Source organism: Simochromis diagramma, unplaced genomic scaffold (assembly GCF_900408965.1).
Source record: "Simochromis diagramma unplaced genomic scaffold, fSimDia1.1 OVJJ01000802.1, whole genome shotgun sequence".
NCBI classification, from domain to species: Eukaryota; Metazoa; Chordata; class Actinopteri; order Cichliformes; family Cichlidae; genus Simochromis; species Simochromis diagramma.
The window spans coordinates 2,531,049-2,558,363 of record NW_024387492.1 but is presented as its reverse complement, the minus strand read 5'-3'; the positions used below and the strand labels follow the sequence as shown (position 1 = coordinate 2,558,363).

At 42.5% G+C, this 27,315-nt stretch overlaps 1 protein-coding gene and 1 long non-coding RNA gene across 6 annotated transcripts in view; both read left to right on the top strand.

Annotated features, from left to right (window-relative positions):
- nrxn3b (neurexin 3b) overlaps positions 1-27,315 on the top strand; it is a 331,545-nt gene that overhangs the window by 38,802 nt on the left and 265,428 nt on the right. The gene's annotated exons all lie outside the window — the stretch shown is intronic.
- Positions 1,691-27,315, top strand: LOC120724992. The gene is made up of 2 exons (XR_005694031.1): positions 1,691-5,990; positions 6,054-27,315. It is a non-coding gene; the product is annotated as an uncharacterized LOC120724992 (long non-coding RNA).

Sequence of the window (27,315 nt, the reverse complement as noted above, 5' to 3'; positions counted from 1 at the left end):
CGAGCTTGAAGGATTGACCGCCCACAGCGTGAAATTTTTTATATACACACACATATATATATATATATGCACAGTTTATTTCGTTCTTTCTTGTAGTCACAATAAAAAAAATATGGAGTTTCTCTTAAACTAATGGGATTTGGATACTTTGGCTCCCAATTGGAGCAAAGTAAAAATAACGGAGCCTTTTAAAAGCTGAGTACCTTTGCAAAACTGACAACACAGTTTCATTAAATGCAGAGCGAAGTTATGAATTCAGCTGTTTCAATTAAGTTTAATTGAAATTTTCTTTTTTTGATGCTTAAATTGCTGCTTCGAAAGTCCAAAAGAAACACTTCAAAGATTTTTGACATTGCATAACCGTATTCACATAATCAGATGTGGGGGCTTTAAAACACAATGCTGCCACTGAATTCTTGTGTTTTTTCGCCACACTTTCAGTTTGCCTGTATCTGTCCATTCCTGCCCCCCTCTCCCCAGTTCTCCGCTCTGTGCCTGGTGGTAATTGAGTCATTTTCTCCTCATTCGAGTACTGTCTCCGGCAGGCAGCTGTATCAAGGTGACCTCCCGCTATTGTTTGGGCCGCTGTGTTTTTGTCTCGCTAGCTCACCAACATAACCACTGCCTTTCAAGCAATGTTATGGGTCAGCTGTGGCAGTGAGACATCATTTCTGACCCTGGATACCTTGCTTCACAGTTGGAAATGTCAGTGAAGAGACAAGCAGGTACGACAATGAATGTAGTGATGTAATACTGCAGTCAAACCTTACCTTTCTTATGTATCCCTCTCCCTCAGAGCACACTGAGGTTTTTCGCTCAGCGTCTCCCTCGTCAAAACAGCCAAAGGGAACGTTAGGATCTGTGTGGAGTTGGTCCTCTCCTTTCCTCTCCTTGGAACACAGTTGCTCAGAGGAATAATCTCTGTCTGTTTAAAGCACTAATCCATCTGTCAATTCCTGTCTATTAATTGTACGGTTAGTGTTTTGTAGGGGAAGCTGGACAGGCGGGGTAATTAAATTGATTTCACTGCTACTTAACCTTTCCGTGGCCGCATCTTACTCAACAACAACATTTCAATGACACAACGTCACATTTATCATCACCATCAGCTCGAGTGCACATGACTTGTGATGTTTTTGAAAGTGTAATCTCTTATCCTGTACTGGGTATCCTTCTACTTCACATCCATAAGTTCTTCTCTAACTGGGACATAGTTCAGACAGCAGTGACTGTGTTCCACTGCCTCAATGTCATGCCGTCCTTTCTGAGGATTAACGATTTCTGAAGACTAAAGAGGAATCTATAGACTGTTGCAGGATTACTGATCATGAGGCGGACAGATCTTTACCCTCAAATCCTTTGAGATGCTCTCGATAGGGGGCCGATCATTATGTGCAAGTTAGAAAACATACTTTGATACCACGAACACGATACACATAATAAATGGTAAATGGCCTGTATTTGTATAGCGCTTTACTAGTCCCTAAGGACCCCAAAGCGCTTTACACATTCAGTCATCCACCCATTCACACACTGGTGATGGCAGCTACATTGTAGCCACAGCTGCCCTGGGGCGCACTGACAGAGGCGAGGCTGCCGGACACTGGCGCCACCGGGCCCTCTGACCACCACCAGTAGGCAACGGGTGAAGTGTCTTGCCCAAGGACACAACGATCGAGACTGTCCAAGCCGGGGCTCGAACTGGCAACCTTCCGATTACAAGGCAAACTCCCAACTCTTAATAATAATAATAATAATAATAATAATGAAAAACGTTCATGTAAATGCTGTTTTGGTAACTCTGTTTTTGATAACACATTCATGAAGACTCATGAAAAGAGCAGTAATTCATTTACATGTCTTTGCTTCTCTTGCACAGCATCAACAAAACAAAAGAAAAAATGAAACAGGTGAAATCAGCATTGCTTTTGGTTGGCAGCAGTTAGATAATTTGGTATTTCAAACATCTATATTGGCTCAAAATTTTGCAGCATCACAGAAAATTGTTGCACTCCTACTAAACACTTTGATCAGACTGGGCTTCTGTTTGCCCACAGTGTCCAACAGTTGTCTTAACTGCTTGTCCAGATCAGGGCCCCTGGGGACCTATGCAAGCTGCAGTAGGACGAATGGCATGGACATCATTTGTGATGACCCTAACCATAAAAATATTCCATCATCCATCCACCTTCTTCCGATTATCCGGGGCCGGGTCGCGGGGGCAGCAGCCTAAGCAGAGAAGCCCAGACCTCCCTTTCCCCAGCCACCTCCTCCAGCTTGTCCAGGGGAACACCGAGGCATCCCCAGTCCAGCCAAGCGATATAATCTCTCCAGCATTGGAGACGCTGTCATGCCACGGGGCCTCCTCCCAGTGGGACATGCCCAGAACACATCCTTGTCCAATGCCTGAACCACCTCAAATGGCTCCTTTCGATGTGGAAGAGCAGCGGCTCTGCTCTGAGCCCCTCCTGGATGGCTGAATTTCTCAGCCTATCTCTAAGATAGAGGCCAGCCACCCTTCAGAGGAAGCTAATTTCTGCTGCTTGTATATGTGATCTCGTACTTTCCTTCACTACCCACAGCTCGTGACCATAGGTGAGGGTAGGGACTATATAAAAACATCAAATATTCTTATTGCGCAGTGTCAGGTTAGGGAGTAGGTGGTAGAGGTAAGACAAGAGAAACTGACAGATCAATTTTGCTATGATAAATTGTTTGCGTTCATGTCAACATAGTTATGTTAATATTGTTTTTCTTAAATGTCATTTTACCAAGAACGATTCAAGTTCCAGATAAACACGACAGAGTTTGAATTCAACAAAAATGATAAAAGCATGGAATGAAATATACAGTGAAATTCAAAGAGTTTTCTCAGCAGCCTTCGGGAAACACCTCTAAAACTTAGACCTCAGAGGCTTAAGAATCATTTTGTTCTTAAATGTTATTAGCAAAACGAAGCCCCGATCTGCAGTTGGGGCTTATGATCTGATTCAATTAAAGAAATGAAACAATCACCCTTACACTTTAAGCTGTTGGCTACGCCAAATTAAAAAGCGGTAAAGCGGTTTGGATGATGGAGAGACCACACTGCCTCTGGCTAAGATTGTCTCTGACCTGGAAATTCACCCCTGCCTTCTCTATTTAAAAACAGCATTCAGGTTAGGAGTCACAACAGCTACAGTTAAACCATACAGTAAGGCTGTTTGATGGGAGGATATAGCGCTGTAAAGCCCTACACAGTATGGTTGCTCATGTCCACTAACACATGTGTCACCGACTGTTGGCGAAATACATGATCCCTCACTGGTCAGTCATGTAACCTGCAGTGTTAAAGATGATGTGCTGTGCACCCTAAACATCTGATAGTGCTTAGGATATAGGGAGGGAAAAATAAAGGCGGCGATTCATAACAAGTGCAGTTCTGAACTTTCCATTGGATAGTCCGTTATCATCAGAGGAGTGAGGACACGGAACAAGAAACGTGTTTATTAAGAACAAAAGAGAATAAATGGATTACTGTCACAGGCTTTCTACAGCTGAGGAAGACTCACAGTTTGAAGGCGTAACTCACGAGCCCTAAGAAAAATAGTCCAGCCTTTCAAATAACCTGTATTGAAGTATTGTAATTCGCATTCGACTTCAGTGAGTGATATGTGATCGCCAGGTGAGCACGAGTAAGCTGGCTGTGACAGAGTGTGAGGGATGCTTTGTAAGTGAAGCTGAGCCACGGGTGGCAGTCAGAGCTGCGTTTACAGGCATTAAGGATGAGAGGCACTTGTCTCGTTCTGTCACTCCCTCATTTCTTTTCTTACCCCTTCTCTCTCTCGCTCTCTGTCTTTTCTTTTTTTCGGTCTTGTGACTGATTTGGCTCATTAAGATCGGGAGAAGGAGAATTAATTATTGTCATTAAATGAAGCGTGTTTCTCCCCCTCTTTCAAGCACTCCAGGGTTAGTGAAGTGTGGACAGCAGTGAGGGAATGAGGAAGGAATAGAAAGTAAAAGGATTGGGGGGGGGAGTAGGGAGTAATGGAGACTTACGCAGCAGATGTAAGGGAAAAAGAAAAAGGGTTCGAGAAAAGGAAGAAGAGCGAAAAGGAATGAGACGAGAGAGTTTAAGATGGTGAGAAGAGTGGAAAGGGTGGATATGATTGGATGGAGGCCTCGTGGATAAAGAGAAAGGGACAAAATGGAGAGTGACCAGAAAGCACACATGAGAGTCAGGCATCATAAGATGGAAGGCTAAGGCCGCAGGAAAGGAGAGGAGAGGAAAGGGGACAGATACAGAGAGGCGGAGCCTGAGCAGGATTTCATTTTTTTTTTCTTTTGGCTGGGCTGCATGCTAATACGCTGGAGCGTATTGTTCAGCTCAGGGAGCTGAAAAAATGTATAATCCAGGTCAGGCAGGGATGGAGAAGGATGGGGAGGGGGGATGGGAAGAGTGGGAGGAAGGGAAAAGTGCAACAGAAAGACAGAGCAGAAAAAAAATACAAGAGGAGGTCAGAAAACCCAAACCCAAGAATGCAGAGAGGCAACAGAAATATCACGCAGGAGACGCTAGTCACCTCCGTAATTAACGGTACGGCGGCTGCTGTTTCTGTAATCGCTGAAATAAGCAGGGAAGTGAGACAAAAGCATCAAAGAACAGCGGGCGAAGTTTAGTTTGTGCTCGCTCTCACTCGCCTGTCACCTGCAAAAATTACATTCAGATTTTTACACGAGAAGCCTCCAGTGGCTGCTGCACTGCCTGTGTTTGTGTGTGTGTTTGTGTTAAAGCTAATATTATTGACTGTTGAGGAGGAAGCTTGAATGCACAATGCCTAAGGGCAAAGCCTCTCAAGAACATCCCCTGCAATTCAAGTGACCTGCTTTCCTGATGCTGGCTCGTTCCCCATTACCCAGAGTGGCATTTCATTTAGCCTGTGTCATTCATCTTTCCTTTTCCAGATGGGATAGGGACTCTTGTGTTGCTGACACCTCCCCCCTCTGTTTTTTGTTTTTATTGGGGGGATGTTTTCTTTTTAATTTCCCTATCGCTGCCTTCCTCTTTGTCTTGCTTTACGTTTGTTTGCTCATCAAATGTGGTCTTTTTCTCTCCATCTATTTTTAAAAATCACGAGCTTCATATATTTAAGCAGTTTTCCATGCATGGAAGCTATTTGCCACACAGAGTAGAAACACACAGCTTAGGGCGCACGTACGCAGCCAAATTCGTTACACCACAGTCGTGCACCTGGGAGGGAATGGTATTTGAGGTGAGGTTCTATTGAGTGCTGCAGTTAGCATGACTCAGCCGACAAATATCCCTAAGCGATAATCTCTGCTGCCCTTAAAGTGTTTGTGCTTCAAGACCAACTAATGCTGACAACCATATACATTCAGATGGAATTTATTAAGTTGACACACTTGCTCTAACATCAGCAATAGGCAATGGTGAGAATGTGTTCTGTTGATACTGTGTTCATATTGAAATAGACGAGAAGATAACAAAATGATTTTATTGGAGAAAATTAGTCGGGAGTTGCCAGGATCAGAACAGCAGTGCCAACAGTTGAAAGTTGGGGTATGCTGTTATGTGTAAGGTACAGGTGTGCGCAGCGATAGCGATTTGTCTCTATTCTTATGTTATTTGGCTCTAGTCAAGGAAGCGTGTCTTTTGTCTCTTTTTGTTTAAGTAAAATGAAAAGAAACTTTCAAAAGCAAGATTTAGATTTTGCACACTAACAAACTGAATTGCAATACAAGCATTCTGGGATACACCAGAGCTGGATAAAATCAGACAGACAGACGGTATTAATGAAAGTGGTATTGCCTAGTACTTCTATCTCCACCACTGAATATCTTAAAAACTGGAAAGATTGCCTTGAGATTTTGTGCGGACATTTATGGCCGCTTTAATGATGAACTGTAATACTGTTGCTGATCGTTTTCACGTACAGCTATTATCAGTTCAGGATTTTAATTTATCTGCTGCTTTCCAGAAAGCTATTGTGGTTGCAGGTTGGGCTCAAGGCTAATTAGCCATTGTTGCCATGCTAACACTAAAGAGAGTTGAGAGACTGTCCTCCCCCAGAAAGCAGCTTAATACATTGTTTTGTGCAAGCTGTAATTATGATGTGTCCGTTTTAATGTTAAACAGCCCTTCAGAAACTAAGTGCTGCATGTAAAATACAGACTGTTGTGCTTTACATGTAAATGAACTACATGAACCTTTAAAATTAAACTTCTTCTGTTCAACAGATGCAATTAAACTCAAACCACTCTAATCTTTTTCTGACCCTAATCAAGACGTTTTTGTGCCTGATGGGAAGAAAACAGCGAATGCGGTTCAGGTGTCCCGTATGAGGTCAGGTGCGTGTTTGCGTCACAGTAACGTCATCTCCACCCTTCCTTTTGTTTCAGGAACGATTACAGGGGGTGTTATCACGACTGACGTCGGTTTAGTTCATGGAAGTCGTTGTAACATTGTAAAACTGGTCCTGCTAATTATTATGTTTTACCTAAGAGAAGTACATACACTCACCAGATGTTTCATTAGGTATACCTATCTGTTCCACTCGTTAAATCTCATATCTAATGAGCCAATCACATTTCACCAACTCAGTGAATTTAGGCATGCAGATATGGTCAGGTTGGCCTATTGAAGTTTAAACCAAGCATCAAAATGGGGAACAAAGGTGATTTAAGTAACTTTAAATATAGTACGGTTGTTGGTGCCAGACAGTTTGGTATTTCAGACACTGCAGGTCTGCTGGGATTTTCCCACCCAGCCGTCTCACCAGTGAAAATGTCCTGTGCGCGTCCGTTCTCTGGGTGAAAATACCTCGTTGATGCCAGAGGTCAGAGGAGAAGGGCCAGACTGCTTTGAGCTGCAAACAATAGTAACTCAGATAACCACACTTTACAACAAAGGCATGCAGAAGAGCAGGTGGTGATGGTGTAATGGTGTGGGAGATATTTTCTTGGCACACTGTTGGCCCCTTTGTAGCAGTGGAGCATCATTTCATTCCCTTTATGATCACAGAGTACCCATCTTCTGATGGCTGCTTCCAGCAGGATAACACGTCATGTCTCAAAGCTCAGATCATCTCAAACTGGTTTCTTTAACGTGGCAATCAGTTCGCTGTACTCAGATGGCCTCCACAGTCGCCAGAGCTCAATATAACAGAGCAGCTTTGGGATGTAGTGAAACAGGAGACTGACATCATGGATGTGATGCTGTCATGTCAGTCAAATCTCTGAGGAATGTTTCCAGCACCTCGATGAATCTATGCTACAAATAATTAAGACAGTTCTGAAGGCAAAACCCAGTGCTAGCAATGATGTAGCCGCTGAGTGTATAAACACAAGCAGAAATCATTGCAGTGCCTCTAACTGACAGCAGGTCGCTAGTCAAATCTAGTCCATTAGGGTTATTCACTCAATACCAGGATAGATAGATGGATATCAATGGAAAGAGCAAAACGAGGGAGAAATACTGATTTCTGGAACATTTCGTCATTTGCTGTGATGGCATTAATAGGTTTCTTCACTGTATTTTTATGATCTGAAAATACAGGATGTAATAGTACTTTTAACCTCCAACCAATGGCACAAGTTTTAGTAGAAGGCACAAACCCAAAAGCAGACTAAAGAAACCTTTGACCATGGATCATCTCAGGCAGGTCTTGCCCAGGGGTCTGTATGGGCAGCTGCTACAAAGTTTGAAAGAGAGCTTCCTCTTTTTAAGATCTGACATATAATTTGACCTGAGTGGGGTACATGAATACACCAGCAGTTGGACTAAAACTGCTTTATCTACTGTATGCCTGAGGCAGTCCATCATTGTCTACTGCAGAAGACATATCATTTTATACACCATTACACAGCAATAAATGGTAAACCATTATTTTCTGGCAACAGCAATCCAGTTGAATTTTATATTTTGTGTACTCATCTGAGATATTATCCTGCAACACTGAAGCAGCGTGCACCATCTCACATTTGTAGTCGTCTCAGCCATTATTCTGCAGTCAATACCACTAAAGATCTAAGTTTTCAGGCAAAACTTACTTCACAATTCAAACCTTGAGTCAGCAATGAGCAGTGAAAGTCAATATTTATTTCTCACCTTCAGACTCTCCTCTCCGTCTCCCATATCTGTCTCTTAGTTCATTCATCTCTTTAGTTATGTAAAAAAAAAGAAGAAGAAGAAAACAAGGCAGCGGTTTTACTGTGTGCCATCGCCTTTTTATAATATAACACTGCGGTTGTGCAGACAGTCACCACAGGTGTCTCTGGAACCAGTGCAATCTAGAGATAGAGATGTAACCACACAAAGCGGAAAGGGAGAGACGGGAAGAGATGGGGAGACAAAATTGAGTAGAGCAACCAGAGGGAAAAAATAATGACACCAAGCCGAAGAGGGAGGGGGTGAAAACAAACAACGAGAGCAAAGATCAAGAGAGAAGAAAGATGGCAGCGAGCTAGAGAGAAGAGTTTGTGCTTTAGTGGCTCTGGGGCTTTGTTTGCTACGTAGATGCTCATATATGCCAAAGGTGCGCTCAAAGTCATGCTAATAGGTGCAGCGTATGCGAAGATGAAACAGTGGGAGAACAAACACTCGTAGCTTTAGCACGCCTTGTGCCAACATCTGTGAGAGAGCTGGGACTTTGGTATGAATGCAAATTATCGCTGCTGTCCTCTTCTGCAGTCTCCCTGTGCAGAAATAGAGTGGGATTGTCTGAAGTGTCTCAATATTCTGTTTCTTTTGTGGGTAGAGCATCTGTGAAAATAGCATGCATTATACCTACCAGAGAAGGACACACACTTGCACGCTTTACACCATCTGCACCCAGAAACAAGCTTAATGTGCTACACACGAGCTCACAAACCGTCCTCCACGTACACAAGAGCTCATAAAATTACTGTTTCCACACACAGACACACACACACATGTGCGCACACTCCAGGGTGGAACTTAATGGAGTGTGATTTGGTCTGAAGTCTCGGCGTTGGGTCCCTCATCTGCATGCAGGCGGTATTCGCCAACGTTCCACGGCCCATGATAATAATAATAAATCCAGACTGAGGAATTGGCACACCTAATCTGACAGGCCTTTATGGATCGTCTCATTCATGTAGGACCGGCGTCACACTGTATTATGGTTCTGTAACTCTTTCATATACCCTGCACATCACCAATTGTTGAAAACTAAAGATTAATGATTTGAGGGAACATTATTTCGGAAAATTGGATAAATCATCTTTGACACATATAGATCACATAGTGAGATTGGGGGAAGTGGGGGAAAGAGTCGATAGCGAACAAAATGAAACACCGGCAACGCACAAAGCCAAAGATTTGATGCGAGCGCTCGCATTATTGGATCAAACCAAATCTTTAGAGAGGCTGGTGTTTTGTTTGACTTCACATAATAAGTGGAATAATTTGCTCTTTGATGAAAGTCTGTCTGGACCGAACGCGCTGAATTAAAAAAAAATCTCTTAACAGAAAAGGCACTCTTCAAAGTTAATGATCTCCCCGATACCACATCTGCATGAAAGCTACACAATGGTGCAAATGATAGTGTGTGTATTAGGCGTATATATTTATAACCTGGTCTGGACTTTGCATTGCAGCACCTTGAGTCTCTTGTTTTTCTGCCATCCTGTTGGAGATTTGCTGCTGTACTTGGGCTCATTGTCCTCGAGGTTTAGCTGTCAGATGTCATATTTGACTCTGGAATACTTTGGTATGAAGAAGAATTCATGGCCGAATCGATGAGTACAAGGTGCCCAGGCGGCTGTAAAATGGACCAAAAAGATCACCGCTCCAACACTGAGCTTGAGGTGCTTCAGCCTTTAGCCTTTCATTTACACCTTGTTCATGACAGTCATATGACCCCCCTATGTGCAAGCACTTTGGCGACAGTGGGAAGGAAGGAAGAAAGGACAATTCCTGGGAAGATTTGCAGCTGTCTCTCACCATGGCTGCTACCTATCCTCGTAATTGCAATGGAAGCAGTAAAGCATGTACAGTACGCCGTTTGTGTTGTGGTTTGGTTTTTCTTAAATGCATTTATGTCATGCTATGTCATTTATCTGAGATTCTATTTACATAATTTTAAGAAATAGATGAAAAAAAGATGGAAAACGATGTGCATTCAAAGTGCATAGTCTTACATTTTTAGGCCTGCTTCATAAGTTTTATTACTGTTATTATTTTGCAGATATAGTCAGCATTAACATTTGGGGATCCATAAGCCATTAATTTTCATGATGTCATTAAAAAAAGGAATTGAGTTCAAGTAGCATCCTGTTTTTCTCTAAGCGCTGTTGCTGTTGCATATTAGTGATGCATAAACATCATTTCTTAGAGACAGAGTTGCTGCAAACACCCGCTCCCCAGCTTTCGCTTATACAATGCACGAGCCAAATGCTGTGAGATTTAATGTCACACCTGGGTGCTGTGTTAGATAATAGTGTGTGCGGGTAATGAGATATGAAACATCTTTCTATATGTACGCCTTGTCGCAGTTAACGCTCAGTGTACTTTTTTTTCTGGCCATTGACTCGGTATATTCATGCCACTTACAGTGGAAAATATATATATATATATTTAAAATAATATATAACGTAGAAAAGGAATTGAGTTTCTGTGGTTAATCTATCATCCTTTTCATCATCGGCTTCATCGTTATCTGCAGTCCCTCCTCTTTAAAGTTGCCGACCCGCAGGACAAGCTTTGACCTTGGAGCGACAGCCGTGGCTTTCTCCGATGTCTCCGGGTCTGGTTGGTAACAAAGTCCCTCTCCGACAGATCCACGGCTTAATGAACTTCACCCAGATGCTAAGGGGAGGAAGAGCCTCCCAGTAGCCCACAGTCCCTCTCCAATCTCCGCCTCATCTCCCAGTCCTCCCTGTTCGAGCTGTCTTCTAGCATTTCTCTCCCTCTGTCTTTGTCTCATTCTCGACTGGAGCTGGTTGTCATTTTGATTATAAATGACTTCCATTACCCGTTTCCCTCCTTTCCCTTTGCACAACTTTCCCCGAGAACCGTCTTCTTTCTTCTTGTCAGGGGTGTTAGGGAAGACGGGACAGTTTTCTACACATATCCATGTGTGCGCCGTCACGGCACGCATGCTGTAATAAAGACTTTCCCCGCCCCATCTTTGTATTCTGAAGAGAAAAGGTAAATATTAAAAGGCTTTTGTAGTGCCGCGAGTCTGCGAAGAACAAAGTCATTTATCTTCTAACATCGTCCCTCTCTCCACCAGCAGCCAAAACATCGAGCGAGCGAGCGTTTCCATTCGCCTCGCCTCGTCTCCCCCCGCAGCAAAAATAGCTGAACTTCTCTTAGCTCCCGTGAAGAGGGAGGGCTATAAAAACGTTTGTTGTTGGAATTTTTCCCACACACTAAAGCACAAAATGGATTCATCTCCTTTTAGCACAGGGGAGCGGGGGGGGAAATACAAAAAACAAAAAAGCAAATAAACAAACAAACAGACACAGAAGAGTAGGCCAACCAAAAAGAAAGGAGGAGAAAAAAGGAAAGAAAAAACAGGAGCATGACAAATGGTTCTTCTGAAAGCTGCATAATTCTCCCGTTCCTCTTTGCCTGGGAGCGTTAGAGCTATTATGTCACTCAAATAAAACATCTTCCAGCGCCTTGACCCTTGTTCATAATGGACTCCATATGCCGACGGTGATATAAATAATGGGGAGACGGCTATGGGCTCAAGAAGTCTATAAGAAGAGGTGTAAGTACATTACCTCTGCGTATGCGTTTTTTCCCAGCTGCCATACGTGATAATCATTCGCCCATTTTTCAAAGGGAAAACGTGCATCTTTAAAGTCAGCACATTTGCCTCGAGGTCTAATTTGTGATTCAGTTCAGCTGAATGACTCAGTAAACAAAACCCATGTTGGCATTTTCAAAGAAACCCTCACCGTGTTCTGACGTTTTCTGAGGCCATTTCGATTGTATTTACTGACCCTCGATGGCCACTCATCACACACCGGGCAAAACGTACCGCTGCAAAACCAATGTGACACAGCGCGGTCCATGCTGTGCTAATTAATATCCTCCTGCTCTCATGCTGTTTTGGATATGCTGCAGAGTGCACTAGCTGAGAAAGAGTGCCAGAGACATGAAGTGTTGGTTTATTGAAAAAGGGATTCCAAGTCTCTTTGCTGTCAACAGGGGTTGAGCCCGTGTTTCTCCTCTTATCTCGCCTCCTCTGTCTCTAGTGCTCTATTTGCATTCGGGTGTGCGACTTTTGTGCACAATGCATGTGAGTACACAGGCATGTCTCCCTGCATGTGCCTTCCGTGTGTACATATCCCTATGTACAGGCACAGATGGACCTGGGATTCACCATCCATTCCTTTCCAGGGTGTTTGCATGGTGCCTGCCCACCACAGATGGTCTTAATCATCGGCCATTTTGAGCGTGACGTGGCACTGAGAGCGTGGGTACGTGGGAAATCAGAGAGCGAGCGGATGGACAGAAGTCGTGGCAAGAGTTAGATAATGGCAAAATGGCACATGGCACAACTGAAGAAGTGTCAGTTACTCTGTTACTTTTTTTGATAGATTAGACAGTAGGATGTGATGGGATGAGACTGTTTACACAATTGACCATTGAACCAGTGATGCTTAGTAGTTGGCTGGCCTTCAAAGAGAAGATGAGACCTCTTCTCTTGAGGCACAAAGTCTGCCAGCTTTCAGCTCTTAAGACCACACTAGCTGCCAGGAAAAGCCATCGTTTGTCCTGCACACTGTGCGAATCGCAGAGGTGACAAATTAAAGGAAAACATGAACCCTTGATATCCACGGTGAGATGATCGAGCAGCTCTGTTATTCTGTGAGCGCCGTTTGGCTTCACTTGCTCTCTTAAAGTAAAGGGTTGCTGTGTATCCTCACCGTGCTGTACTGAGTGATCAACAGTCATAGGATCTCAGCACCATTAAGCACCTTTGGGAAATATTGGACTGACGCATTAGGCAGTGCTCTCCACGGTTATTCACAATACCCTGTATAAGAAGAATCATATCCCTCGAATTAATGCCTAAAGTAAAGTCATGCATTGAAGTTATACGGTGATCTGGGATTCTTTTTTATGAAACAGTTGCAGTCTCATGCCAATGTCAGTGTAGTGAGAATGACTTGAAAAGGGGACAGACTGAGATTACTTTCAAAGGAATGAAATCACTTGGCTTCAGAGATGGTTGGTCGGCGTCTTTATTACAGAGTGAACTATTTAAAGAGCTTTTTTTAAAAGACATTCATAGGTCCCATAGGATAATGCTATTAGATACAATGTAGAGCTATAGTAGTGGATGTGGTCTAATGTTACTACCATTACTACTCTTGGATTTTATGATGCCATTGAGAGGGGATATCATATATATGCCCAATCAACAGGTAAGTGGGGCCAATAAAAGGGAAGCTGGTATAAAGAGGCGTGGCATTAAAGGGAAAGGCGTTAAAACGGTTCATTTCGTACCGAGGGCCGTCCCCACGGAGCAGCATGAGATAAGTGAGGATAATTTTGAAGTGTAAAACATGCACAGCTGCTCTAGCAAAGTAGCTGCATATGAATAAGAGATGCACTTTAATGATACGGAAACTTTTCCACTTTAAAACTGGAATTTTGTGTTTTTTACCACCATCTAGTCCAAAATTTGAGAACGCTTTTAAAAATAAATATCATTATTTATGACTCATGTTGGAAGAGTCGTGCACAACATTTGTACAGTTGCACAACAGCGTGATTTAGATCCAGGTTATGGTAAATGCTCAGTAGCGCACAGTGCGAAAACATTATCGCCAACACTGTGGAGCTGACCAAGGTGCTGAAATTTCATATGCAGTTCTCTGCAACATAGTTGGACTTTAATGCTGGACGTTAAAGATCCCACAAAAGCAATGAGGGTGGTGGTTGTTTAAACTGTCGGTGAAAAACAAGATCAGAGATTTTATGGATGCTTGAAAACTGTTGTTCAGTTACACGGAACAATTGGAATTGTGATTATGACACATTTTGGTAGCGACTTCAACACATCCAAGAAAAGTAACAAGTTTGCTACATAATATGCGTTTTCCCTCTGGAAAATGTAATGACAGCGTGTTAAATCCTTGTGCTCTATTTTAATCCATCTGTTATATATTTCGAAGCCCCGTCTGAGTCGGCGTGAGTGAATCTAACGCTAGAAAAATTTGCTGTTAGGAAAAAAAGTGCAGAAAAGGAAGCTGTCGGAGTCACCTGGCATCATTTTACAGAGCAAATGGTCTCGCTGAAAATGTCAAACAGGTGCCAAAAGCATCGCTTAGGTTAGAACTCTTTTCGTTTGTAGATTCAATGCATCTCAATTTTTGCAGATTAATGAAACATGCACTGCTGTTGCCCATTTGCCCTGAAATCCCCTCACAGCTTTCCAAAACAATAACCCTTACAATTTTACTCGGCATTCTTCCAATCCACCTTTTTTTTTCTTGCAAACCCTGCACTTAATTTTAACTGTCTTTTCTGTCCGCTCGCATTCAGCAATATTCTACTATGTGGAGCAAGAGAGGGACATAGACCGTGGGTCTTAAATTATCCCTGCTCTACATTGGCTCTGAAGCCTCTGAAGCAATGTGGGTGGACTGATTTTATGAGTGCAATGATGGTTTGACGTGGCGTAATCCTCTTTCGCTGATCTCCTCTCGTCCATCTGCTCCATCTTCATCCCTCTTTTCTCTCCTCCCTCAACATTTCATCTCTCCGTTCAGATGCACACGCATGTAGATACTCTAACATAAGCGTGTGCGTACACATGCACACATACCCTGCATATGCACAGCATTCAGCAGATTACATTTGGATGTTTTCTGCCGTCCCGGGGCAGCTCTGCGAAGTAATCATAGGTCAGCGGAGCAAATTTCCATCCGTCTCATACTCCATTGGCACCCTTGTGTTTTCTGATGTTTCTGCTCCATCACTGTCGCTCCAGTGAAATTGGTAAAATAAAACTAAGTGTTCCTATCTGATGAGTCTCTGCACTCGTGTGCCTCTATTTTTTTTGGCCAGAGATTGTATCACCTTCTATCTTTTTTTTTAGATAATCCTATCCACTGCTAAACAACACAAACAGTCTCAGAAGAAGCCACTTGCACTGGCAACATGTAATTTGTCTGACAAGTGGAACACTTGGTTTTCTGGTATATTTCTGGTGGCGTGGCAGGGACTTTCTTCCTAAAAGACAGCCAAGAATATCCTCTTTCACCCTGTTTAAAACAGTCTCAGAGCCCCTTGTTGTAATTTGATGTGTTTAAAAGAGATAAATATAAACCGAGGGCAGCATTTCCATAATGCAAGGCTTATCATTTTAACAGAAATTACATTTTAAGAATGACACGTTCTTTTAAGTTTTCATTTGCTATCACTGGAGAGATTGCTTTTTCATGTACGCACAGATATTTGCATTCATGAAAGTTAATATTTCATGCGTCACTTCTGCTACTTGATTTCTTCTGACTTGGGTGGAAGTCTGCATTTGGTGGCAGGGAATACTCACAACTCACAAACTGCACAAGTTTGCATTGAAATTCTGAATTTCACACACTACCTCCACTTACTCACCTTTGATGATTCCTTTGGCAATTTTCCCCATTGTCTCTCACCTCCCCCCTTAATCTTTTTTCTTTTCTCATAGCTTTTATCTTCCCTCAGTTTCTCTTTATCTTTCTTTCTCTTAGCCTCCCTTCTCATCATTCTTACCCCCACCCACCTCATCTTCTCCTCTCCTTTTCCCTCACTCTCTCCTTGCCATAGCAGTGGGTGTACTAAGCAGGGATTAGGCGTGATTGAAGTGCTGACGTGAGAGTTCTTCCGCCGGGGCCTCTTATCCTCTGCAGTTCCCCAGAGAGACCTCTCATTGCTAGGCTTCAGTAGCAGGTTGGGTCTGGCCTCTCCAAGGACTCCCCATGGAAATAGCCTCTCTTCATGCCTCCGTGCTTTATCCCCAGAAGCCTTAGTGCCTTTTTCTGATAGATGTGTGGCTTGGCCCTGATAGAGCTCTCTGCCTGCCCGACTCCAGCTTCTAATTTATTTATTTATTTCTCTCTCTCTCTTTTTATTTATTTTTTTAAAGAGAGAGGCCATCCCTGCCACTGTATATCAAAGCCTGGACTGGAAGACTTGTCTTCCTGTCCTTCCCCGTCCTTTTTTCCCCTGTGCCTGCTTTGCTTCACGGTTTAGATGGAGCCACATGAGTGACAGTTGCTGAACTTACTCAAAAGACCCACTAGTTGAGTTTTCATGGAGGTGCCCAGCTTACCCAGCTCATCGTACCATTTCAAGATCAAGCTCGAAAGGTCAGAGTGTTTTGCTTTAATGTGGCATATGCCCGCAACACTGTGTGATAGTAGCAGAAGTAAACTCATAATGTGGAGCAAGCAGATGCCAGAGAGTCGGGGTTGGGTGAGAGGTTGTGCGGTTGCTGGGGTGGGTGTTACGCCAGTCACTTCCCACGACCTAAATCTTCATTACATTCTCATTCGTCTTCCATCTGCTGCTGTGCTGATGGTGATTAACACATAAAAGAGTGTGAGATGTGTGATATGGCATACACTCAGCATATTGTGTGCGCTTTACCCCCCACCCCCCAACCTGACTTGGATTCTGCAAGAGCGCTAGCCTTTGAAGTTGAGCTGTAGAGAAGAAGAGAGGGGAGCGGGCGGAAAAAAGACTCCTATATTCAGAATGTAGTGTTGCCCTCAGGGGCGGACGGGAATATTCATGGAGCCACTTGTTTCAAGTTTGTTGATTTAGCCAGTATTTGATTTCCCCTCTTTGCTTTTTCTTTTCTTGGCAGTGTTTTTACACGGCTTGTGTTTGCTCAAGAAAATGCTGTGATTACCTCTTTAGCCCAGAGTAAGACCCTCATCATCATTTTCGCATAGCAATCTGTGGCAATCGCAAAGCTCCGCTTTTGACCTTTTACGCCATCAGCTTGTGTCCTGTTGGGCCGCCGCGTTTAGAGGCGATGGTTACTGCGCTTTTTGAAATCACGGTGAGCAAGTCACAGTATTACTTTTGACTCGTTGCTGTGATTGATGAGAAGAAAAGGCAGAGCCTAATGTGAGCACAAGCATGCGTAAACTGAAACGCTTTGCAGCCAGGCGACTCAAGTTTGAGATGATGGATTTATCCCAGCAGCAACACTCCCCACAAACATGCTACATATAAACCTGGGGAGTGATTAGTTAAATATTCCCCCTGAGCTTGCAGGTGAATCCAATATAAGAGCTAAATAATGGGCTAATTTCAGCCTGGTGTTCATCTATTATATGTTCACTGTTTGGCTTTTGGGGCTTCGTGGTAAGGCTGAGAATGTTTTTTTTCTGGCATCCAGGTTTAAGTTTAAAGAGGCTGCTAATGACATCTCAGCACACTGACTTGGACACAGTGTGTCTTTTGTCCTGTCTTCCTCCCCTCAACACCAACCAATCACAGCAGATGGCCCCGCCCCTCCCTGAGCCTGGTTCTGCTGGAGGTTTCTTCCTGTTAAAAGGGAGTTTTTCCTTCCCACTGTCCCCAAGTGTTTACTCAAAGGAGGTCATTTGATTGTTGGGGTTTTTTCAGTCTTATCATAGGGTCTCACTGAATTGAACTGACCTGAGTAACCTATGCCCATCCAACACCGTGCACGCACTTCCTGTAGCAGGAAATTGAGGCTCCTCTCCTCACTGCTGTGGACTGTCTTGGCACATTAACCCTTTGAATCAGAGTGTGCAAGAAATCCTGCTCTTTTTGCAGAAACACCTTGGAAAAGAAACACAGCAAAAGAACTGTCAAACAGCTCACCGTTCTCTCCCTATGTTCTTTCAGAAATAAAGCTTTAAAGGAAAGAATCACTGTCTTTTTCTCCTTTTTTTTGAAAACCTCTTCCTCAATACTGCTGAGAGGAAAAAAGGCTGCTCACAGGCAGCGTTTCTCCAGCTTGTATTGTGGTTGGGGGTCAATTGTATGTCCACAAATGAGTAGGTGAGCTGCAGTGACACTGCAGGAATGCCTCTGTCTCTGAGAACTCGAGTTATTTATTGGTTGCTTTGCTGCTCTCTGAGTCAACGAAGACTCAAAGGACAATTTTGACTTGTTTACGAAGAATGAAAAAAAAGGACTGGTTGAGCACTGTGTTTGAAAATAGGTGCCCACATGCACACGTGTAAAAACTGCTTGTTTACTACGTGGAAACGTCGATGTTACACAGATCCATAGGGATGGATTGACTATGCATCCAGCATGATGGGACTGCTGGATGAACCTCCACTCTATACTAAAGCGGGTGTCAGCTAAATGCCACATCATAGACCGGAACCACACTAATCGCTGCATTGTGTAGCTGTGTGGCCGACTTCTAAACGCCCTTTCCCTTCTCCTTCTCACTCTCCTTGCTGTTGATTCTCAGGGCAGCCGGGAACGTATGGCACTTATTACAAGTTAATGGATCATAAATTGAAACTGAAAGTTCTATAAAAGAGCTCCAATTCTATGCGCATGTACTCACAAACACACACACACACACACTGCGCACGCTGAGACTTCTTCCAAAGAATCCGACCTCAGTCTTACTCATTTGTTATGCCCAGCCGATGCCTGGTTTGAGGTCATCGTTTATGAATTACCAGCCTAAATTTACAGCCTAATAGGTTTTGGAGCATTTATGTGGTGCTCTGCCCTTCATGTCCTCTACAGGGAAGTGCTAAAATAGGCGTCAACCTCCGGAGATTTTACTTAATGGACTGTTTCAGTTACTCCTTGCTGGTGATGTCATCTGGTTGTGGTCTGTGAGCATGTCGTGGTTGATATGTGTTTATGGATGCACATGGAGTGGCACAGTGCGGCAGCGGTCCCAATTTGCGGGTGGCGCTGTCGTGAGGATTTGATTTGAGTCCAGTGAAATGGGGAAAAGGGTTTAATGTTGAGGTTTGATGTGGATGACTATATCAGCTAATAGTGAATGACTGAGTTCATTGATCTTTACCTCTCAGCCATGAAAGATTGATGGGCGAGTGTGTGGCGTGGACACCCAACTTTTTCAGTTTGATAATTCGAGAACGAGGCAATGTAGGATTTTCACATTGATGCCATACCTGCACCTACTAAACATCCACTAAAAATCTCTGACCTTGACCTCAGAAGCTAGATCAGGTCATTTACTAATTGGAAGGTTGGGGTTTGATCCCTGTTCCAGCTACAGTCTTCATGCCAAATATCTTTGGGCAAGACACCCCAAGTTACTCTCTGGTGCATTCGTCAGAGTGTGTGTGAATATATATAATATATATTAAATAAAAAATAGCTAATAGATAGGAAAACGTGATTGCATGAATGGGTATGAATGGGTGTAAATGGGTGAATGAGGCAAAGATGTATAAAGCCGTTTGAGTGCTCAGTTAGAGCTGAAAATATAGACGAACCAGTCCATTTAGTGGAAACCAGTCCATTTCGTGCTGTTGGACTGTCGTTGTTGTCGGTGGAGAAGTCGCACACCTCCACAAACATATCCACAGCCAGACGTTGCTTTTGTTTGAAAATGTTAAAATATTTAAATATGCATTTAAAATATGCAAATATATTTTCACGTGGTTTATCTCCGTGCAGTTCAAGAGGAAACTCAAGCTGAAGCAGCTAGCCCATTTGTAGCTCCGATTGAAAGGCCACAATTCCCTGGATCATCAGCTACATCACATTAAATGTGTCTCTGTGAATAATTGCAAATCACCAGTGGTCATCATGATGGTTCAGTGGTGTGTGGTGTTTACAACATGTCCGATTAGATGGGTTCTTTTGGTTCCTCCAGCTGTCTCATTAGATACGTGATTTGAAAGCTGCTTTCATCTTCAGTGACATCCAGTGAGGCACGCAAGGGTTCCCTATGATTCGCTCAAGTATATACCCGAAGTATAGCTGAAGGAGTAACAAACTGATGACCAAGCAAGTGGACAAATGAGTGAACGCACTGAGACGAGTACTGTGGTTTTGACTGAGATGCATCATGTGCTGGTGAAGCATAGCCACCGAACAAACTGCTGAAAGAATCTGAACGAATATTTTACATCAACAGAAATGTTGAAATAAATCAACTGTGTCCAAAATATTTTGCTCATCACTACTCCCCTTCTCCCCAGTGCTCATTAATGTTTCAGATATGGCACATGGATGTTCAGCGTTCGACAAAGTACATAAGAACACGCAGATGCGCAAATGTCCAATAAACATGAACCACGAGGACTCGTGTTCGTCTAATGGCGATTTCATGAGCTCATTGGAATACTTTAAATTCCCCCAATGAGATTAAGAAACCAAAAAAAGCATTGCACCCCTCCTTCGTGCTCCTTTTTTCATTTTATTTTACCCTCCTCCTTGGCCGGCGTCCTCAGCGTAAATTAGCTTCTTGACACGAGCTCTCTCACATAATTCCACAGACATTTAAATAAATTGTCATAGCCATCACCATCATCATCATTCCCATCGCTATCCACTCACCCAAATAATGGAAGTGTGTAAAATGTGTGTGTGTGCACATGGATGTCTTTATTTGTTCTCTCACCACATGGCCATTGTGGTACAATAGTCAATTAACAATCTGTGAAGTGGAGGAAGCAGTAGCATAATAAAGCTAGAAACCACTTAGGTGGATACGACACTAAAGCTAGCTCATATTCTTTCTGGACTATCAATTCAGTGAGCGTGCATCACTCTTAGCTCTGTAAGTGCCACCTCACATACACGCACCATTGTACTAAACCCAGCTGTACTCAAACCTCTTATCCATCTGGGTTAGCCTGTGATCGAGGAAAAGAGTCATACTCACCACCGGCTCTAACTGGTCAAACACAGATGCGCGCGCTCATGCAGATTCCAGAAATAGACATGTGGAGTGATAGCCTGCAGATTGGAGCTGACCAGTCTACCATACAGGCAGCTGTCCCACAGGAATTGGCATTTACTTAGACTGGTGCACACACAGTCGCACACACACACAAACATACACTTGTGTTTGCATGAGTCACGTGAGTTTCAAGTCTTATGATGACAGCTTGTTCTGGATTGGTGTTAAAACAATACTGAATCCCCAAAGTAAATAATATATAAATAAAGCTATTAGAGCTGTTCCTCATCGTAGAACTCTTTTGAAATGTTTTTATTAAGAAGTAGAAGCTAAAGAGTGTCAAAACTGAAACAGTATTTAAGTATTTAAGTTTTCTATATGTGCTAATGGTAAGGCTTCAATTGATTGTAATGACAAGTAGTTGAATTTATGTCTTTAATGATGAATAGAAACTACACTTGCACTTGTCTTTTTTAATCATTTGCACTGGACACTACACAAAGTTATTTCAAATGTGATATTAAGAATAGTAAATGGACATAGTCTCAGGATAAAGAAGGCTTGAATGTTTTGCTGACTTTATGACAAAATGTTTTGCTGTCGTTAGTTAAAAAACCTGAAAGTTTTAAATGACACTCGTGCTTTTTCTGACAGAGCTAGCCGACTGTGCAGCTGGCTACTCATTCCCTTTTTGTTTTTGCTGTTATTTTTTTTTCTTGCGCCATGACACGATGTTGTAAAAATAAATAAAATATGTCAAAATTAATAGTGCTGACATTCCGAGTCCCAAATTTTGTTCTTTATCTATTTTTCTGTCCTCATTGGTAAGAAATTAACGACTGAGTTTGTGAAGTGGCTCCAAGGCTTGAGAGGATCCTTTTCTCTTTAATTTTAGAATAGACCGGCCCTTGCATACATAACATGGCTTCTCCCTCTTTAGACCGAAAGCTGTTAGCCTTATCTGTGCTGATGAGATATAGATGTACATGTTGTTTTTGTGCGTGCACCTAACCCATGCTTGTCCCATCGTTAAACTGAAACATGTTTGAAACAAGGATCTGCAACTGTGCTAGAAGCAGACAGACTCCTCCCTCTAACAGGGGGATCTGATCAAAACAACGGGGGGTCTAAACAAAGATGTAATTTGTTGGTTAACTTGAATGATTTCTCGAAAATTCGATCAAGTGAGTAGCCAAATGAAGCCAAACACCAGGTGTACGCTGATGTCTCAGTAAAAGTGCCTTTACTTTCAGTTCAACTCTAAAATACTTTATTCAGGCTTGTCAGTCAAAGTTCTGGGCTAAAACACAAGGACACTTAAAAGAAATAAAACAATTCAGATGCAGAGATTCAATAAGCTTCGAGCTATAATTCATATCATGGAAATATAAATGCTAATGCAATCTCTTTTGTGCATGCAATGTGAAACACAAAGCACTGCAGTGAGTCATTCCTTTCTCAAATTTCTGGAACCAGCCTAAAGTTGTTGATGTAATGTCCTTAGCCCAATGAAAATAGGCCACTGAAGTCCATGAGGTGTTCACTAGTGTGTTATTCAACTAGCAGTAGGCCTTCTGGCGTTTGTTCCTCTCCTTGTATTTTGAAGGGTCCTGTGGGAGAGTGAGCCGGTGAAAACGGAGAGAGGAGTTGGTGGCGGGGTGGGGGGAGACAGCGACAAAGAGGATGCTTTTAGTGTACCGGGCCAAATAAAGCACCTTTTCTCTGATAAAGCAGTGATGAAGCTAAAGAGAAGGAGACTGTGAGTGTAATAGAAGAGAGAGAGAGGGGTTCAGGGGTTTGGTGCGAAGAAACAGGAAAATTAGCTAAACCTCGTGTTTCGAAAAGACGTGTCTTCGGATCATTTCTAATGTAGTGTAGGAAAAGAAAGTCATACAACCTTGACTAAGTTGTCTCTCTGAGTATTCTTACTCTCATTCATATTCCCTCTCACTTCTCTTTGCACACTCATCCTTTCAGTGTGGTGATTTATCCCTTCATCTCCAGAGTGTCACTGAAGAGAGCCGTTTGGCTCTCCAGACTAATAACCGTCACTGAGATGGAGAGAGGATAATGTTATTGACTTCCAAGCTAGAAAGCAGCTGGCAGTGTGTGTGTGTATGTGTGTGCGTGTGCGTGTGTGTGTTTCCATGTGCCATGTACTGTCATTCTGGGTTGTATTTTTCCGTGTTGTTTAGATCTGGTGTGCGTATTTAAAATTTGTGAACATCCGTGTTGTGAAAGCTGCTTCATTCACCAGTACACCAAACAGTTAGCTATGCTGCTGCAAGCTTGCATTAGCATCGTTGTGCTAAATGTAGGCAGACCTTGCTTCACAAATAGTAAATACCGCTTTCCTCAATGACAATAATTCTGTATTTACCTCCGCATGTCAGGATCAGTTGATTTGATTGCAGCCAAACAGGATTTGCTAAAGCGGCTGACATTTGTTTTTCATAAAACACCCACTCATGTTGCCATATTTTTATTATTATCACGTGCAGGAACCTGGATCACAAAAGTTTACAGCATGTGTTTATTAAAAAAAAAAAAAAAAGCTATGTATGAAACAATGATGGTCCAGATGATATGGTGGTCACACTCAAAGCACTGGAAAATCTATGTAGGCAAGGCAAGAAAGAAGAAGAGAGATGGCAGAGTTCAGAGTGAAAACTGATGCAGAGACACGGTGGCTGGGCATCCAGCATCATGTTTGCTTCCACGTGATAAAGAAAGCAGATGTGAGAGTGTGAATGCGTCAAAAAAATCCAAGCTCACCTTTTGCCTGTTGATGCTTTTGTGCATCTTTTTTATATATATGTCTGTGGTTGTAAACTGAGACGTACTGCATTGTAGCTTATTTACCTTCATGCTTAAAGTTTGCAATCAGCCCTGCAGTAAGGTTAAAAGGAGGAAGCTCAAGGAAGGTGAGGGTAATCCATCGCTACTCTTATCTCTTGAAGGAGCAAATCGTTGCAAATGCTTGCACACACTAACACACAAACACGTGGGCGTGCACGCACACACACACGCTACCGAGTGAGAATCACATATTGTTTTGGCTACGGGCTGTAACTGGTTCTAGCTGGATTTAAAGCTACAGAAGGGGTTTTTTTCTTCATTTTGTCAAGCTCAATGTTAAATGTGCTTCCCTGACTCGTCTCCAGCTTTGTCCCCGAATCTCATCTGCTCTCCAAGAAATAATTATTACACTCAGCCCTCACATATATTTGTAAATGAGAAGGGATATACTTCTTAGTTATCTTGCAGCCCGTGTTTCATGGTTTGGCTTGAACTAAATACTCGAATGTCTGCGTGTAACCAAATTGCTGTTTCACCGCCTTCTTAAAGCGCCACTCAACAGGATTGGCTGTTGAGATTAGGTCACAGATCGAGCCTGAGGTTTGGCACCTTGCTCTTCCTCGCCATCCAAATTATATTGGCTTTGAGGGCTCTTTCACAGTGAGTCATGTTTATTTCATTGTCCCTTTTATGGCACCGCTGTTCCCCTTTTAACCCCTCGCCTCCCTGCGTGCAGCTAAATGTTCTGGCAGTACACAGGAGAGTAAGTTATGGAGGTAATAAATATTAGAAGACCTCAGCTCCGACTAGGAATGTGTGCTAATCTGTTTCAAGTGCTGTAGAGGGACTTTGCCTCTCGCCTGCTCTCATCAGTTTCATCCAGGAATTGCATTAATGCTATATTAAACAATTTAATATGTTATTTAAAAACTGTTTAGTTTTTTTTAAGGAACAAATGCAATGACCGGGAGCTGTCTCTGCTGTTTCTGGTTCCCAGTGCTGCTTCAGATCTGTGCGTCATGTCATGTTTAAAATAACAGCACAGACAAAGATCTTAAAAGCACCACCCAGTTAGTTTCTTTATAGCTGATTCTTTTTATAATGTAATTTCATGTATAAATGCAACTGTGACAGTTCATCAAACGTCTGTTTGCTTTATTAGCATGTCATTCCAACAGCAGCGGTAAGAGCTACACAAATCTACTTTTCTAATTGCGTATGCTGTGCAATCTTTAATCGGCGTGTCACGTTATCGCAACTGCACACGTTGACTCGCATGCAAACTGCAGAAAAAAGCCTTCACATTAAGCGCACAGTGTTGCTGTAATTACAAGTGTGAATTTTGATGTGGGCCCACAGATTTCCCATGTGGCATTGCAAATTTAGAAACTGTGTCAATATAAGCAGTAAACATACTGAGGAATCCATGAATGTCCTCGTAAATCAAAATTAACTTGCGGTGGGATTTTATTTTTGTTGTTCTCTTTTAATTTGAACGAGTACCATTTTGCAAGTGTTGACTCTCTTGAATGAAAATAACTTCTTTTTCCTTAAAGGTCTGATGTGTAACTGCTAACTGCCATTCCTGCGATGTAAAAATGATTCAGGTGCGGCTGGTGACATGTGCTGCAGTGTGAATTCACTTAATTAATCGAGGTTCTCCTGCATGTGGACAGGAGCAAAACGGCATGCCGCAGCTGTGTCATTTTAAATAGTAGCGCTCAGAATATCTACGTAGCTGTCCCACTCGTTAAACAAGTCAAATGATTTTATTAGCAAAAGCCTCAAAATAAGAGGTGACATTTGGGTTTGGAGCTGAAACCGAGAAGTGGCAGTAAAACTAATGATAAGAGTAGCGTGCAGCTTCATGCTCCGTGGCTCTATCCACAGGCAGGTTGGAAACTGACAGAGACTGATGTGGTGAGGTGGAGACACAGCCAGGCTTCTGACAGGAAAGATAATAGCCAATAAGGCAACGCCACTCTGGATGACTGACAGGCTCCAGGGAAGGCCTTGCCTTCCCGCAGTCCTGCTCCATGGAGCAAGTCTCTGCTTAGATATAAACATGATGAGTAGACACACATGCACAAAGGCACACGCTGAGGACTTCTCAATCCAAAGTGACATTTCACCGACTACACAAATTACCGAAGGACAGCTTATTATGAGTTTGTAGTACTAGGGCTCAGTCTATAGTGTACATACAGTGATCCCAGTATGCTTTTATTACTCATTTTAAATTGAATTCAATTTTAATCTGATGACAATACAAAAGAAAAAGCACTATATTAACGACATGAAAGAAAAAACACTCAATTTTGATCAAACAGCATTTTACATCAAATTAGATCACGGACGGCTTTTAGTTTTGGCTAAACTTTAGTTTGTAGAGATAAAAATGTCGTGATAAAAAACATAAATGATTGTTGACATTTACTAACAAATTAAATATGTATAATGAATTCACAAAATTGAACTATGTCACCAACTAAAACTAGGCTGCAGAACTTGGGGGCTATGAAACAGGCCACTGAATACTGAGCCGCAGATGGATATGGAAATGAGACAAAATCTGATTGGATGACGTGTAAAGCGTAGAAATCTGTAAGAGTTAGCGATACTGCCATGTGTGCACAATCTAAAGGATTCTTTCATTGTCACAACAGTGGATGGACGTGCTGAAGTTCCTACCTCGATTACATTGAGGACCTCTGAATTCCAGCTTCAGACATTCTGCATGTTTGCTTGCTCACATTTGTGGTGATTCTCATGAGCGAACAACAACCCCTACACAGAGGAGCAACGGCTTTGCTCTTTTATGTAGCAAAGCCATTTGATTTTAAGATAAAAGGGTTTGAGTGGACTTAGAATAAAGTATGTGTTAATTAGGGATTCCCCTACATATTGCCTAATTAACACATACTTGGCTTTTTCACTAATATCAGGCTGCTGGCATAGATGATGGCTTATAGACAAGAAGCTACTTTTAGCTGCTCCCTCATCACAGAGGACGGCCACAGTGATAGCTCCACATTTTTTTGATTTGGCAGCGTTTTATGCCCAAAGGGCGTTTGTGTCTCTGGTTGGAATTGAAATAGCGACCTATTGACCTATCAAATGTGTTTGCTGTGAAACATTTATAAGAAAATCAAGACATTCTTACAGTCTACAAATCTTTAAAATAAGCTGAATGTCAAATAATCTAAGTGAAGGATGGATTGTAGTCCTTTTACTCTATTTATATCCAACAGTTTTAATCCCAAGCAGAAAACCCCTCCTAATTTTTACGGTACATGTAGCATATAAAACATATGTCAAACCAACACAGATGCAGAGTGGTGAAAGTTTATAAAGACGCTGCCATGCAGAGCAGCGGAGAATATGAAACCAATGCAACGTGCTCACTGCCGTCACTTTCCATTTGGGTTCAGGATGGCAGCTGTCAGGCTGACGCAAGAGTCGGCATTGGAGAGACACTCTGTCAAAGATCGTTTGATTGTTAAAGGAATAATAGCGATTGCAGATGACGCCATAGTATCATAACACACACTTATAGACATTAAAAAAAACGGAAACAAAAAACCTGCAGTGCATAAAGATTCAGTCAGCATGTGACAGTATTAACCAGATGCTAAAAACACACAAGTAAAGAGAT